Genomic DNA, 1751 nt, shown 5'->3' with positions numbered 1-1751 from the left:
TATAATCACCAGTTTATTCTGTTCATCAGATTATTTATTCACTTGATTTTTAGATTCACTTGTTGATAGATGTGTATTTGTTGTTCATAATTTGTATCTTTACCTTTTTCTTCTTCCTCCTCTTCTTAAAGGATACCTTTCAGCATTTCATATAATACTGGTTTGGTGGTGATGAACTCCTTTAGCTTTTTCTTATCTGTGAATCTCTTCATCTGACCTTCAATTCTGAATGATAGCTTTGCTGGATAAAGTAATCTTGGTTGTAGGTTCTTGGCATTATTCACTTTGAATATTTCTTGCCACTCCCTTCTGGCCTGCATAGTTTCTGTTGAGAAATCAGCTGACAGTCATATGGGTACTCCCTTGTAGGTAACTGACTGTCTTTCTCTTGCTGCTTTTAGGATTCTCTTTGTCTTTTGCTCTTGGCATTTTAATTATGATGTGTCTTGGTGTGGTCCTCTTTGGATTCCTTTTGTTTGGGGTTCTCTGTGCTTCCTGGACTTGTAAGTCTATTTCTTTCACCAGGTAGGGGAAGTTTTCTGTCATTATTTCTTCAAATAGGTTTCCAATATCTTGCTCTTTCTCTTCTTCTGGCACCCCTATAATTCGGATGTTGGTACGCTTGAAGCTGTCCCAGAGGCTCCTTACACTGTCTTCATATTTTTGGATTCTTTTTTCATTTTGCTTTTCCGGTTGGGTGTTTTTTGCTTCTTCGTATTTCAAATCTTTGACTTGATTCTTGCGATCCTCTAGTCTGCTGTTGGAACTCTGCATAATATCCTTTATTTCAGTCAGTGTATGCTTAATTTCTAGTTGGTCCTTTTTCATAACCTCGAGGGTCTCACTAGATTTCTTGAGGGTCTCACTACATTTATCGCCGGTCTCACCAGTCTTTTTGAGGGTCTTACTAAATTTATCGGCGGTTTCTAGAAAGTTCTTGAAAAACCTTAAAAGTGTGGTTTTGAACTCTATATCCAGTCATTTGCTTTCCTCCATTTCTGTCATTTGTGACCTGTTTCTTTGTCTCCGCATTTTTTATGCTTCCCTGTGTTGGTAGAGTGGCTTTGTGTGCTAGGTGTCCTATAGGGCCCAGTGGCTCAGCCTCCCCAATTACCTGAGGTGGACACTCTTGGTACACCTCTTTGTGAGCTTTGTGCACAGTCTTGCTGTAGTTAAGCCTTGATTGTTGTAGGTATCACTGGGAGGAATTGACCTCCAGGCCAATTGGCTGTAAGAATCAGCTGTGTCTACGGTGGAAGAACTTCTGTGCTGAAGACACCCTTATGAGGCAAGACTTGCTTCAGTGGGGCTTTGGTGCTCACTGAGTCTTCCCCCTGAGTGTGTCACTTATGGATCTGAGGAGTTGTAATTGGATGGTCCCACTCTGACCACTGGGTATACTGGCTCTTGGATCTATGGAGGTGCTAATTTAGCCTCTGCCTGAGGCTACCCAGCAGGAGCTACGAGCAGATCTGCAGAAAACCGACTTCTGCGCATGGGCCACAAAGTTTCAATTGCACTGTACGTGCGTGCTCGCATGTGGTATTTTGTGGAAGAGCCACACTCAAGGGGCCAAAGAGCCACATGTGGCTCACGAGCCGCAGTTTGCCGGACCACAGGCCTAGTTGACCATAAACGTTGGCAGCTTGTGTTGGGTGGCAGTGGAAGTGGCTTGGTGCAAGTGGAAGTGGCGGGGGCGGTGGGAGGGTGGCAGGGGCTATGGGGGGCTTCCTGCAATAAGCAGCCTTTTC

Source organism: Myotis lucifugus, unplaced genomic scaffold, assembly GCF_000147115.1.
Source record: "Myotis lucifugus unplaced genomic scaffold, Myoluc2.0 scaffold_867, whole genome shotgun sequence".
NCBI lineage: Eukaryota > Metazoa > Chordata > Mammalia > Chiroptera > Vespertilionidae > Myotis > Myotis lucifugus.
This window is presented reverse-complemented; position numbering follows the sequence as displayed.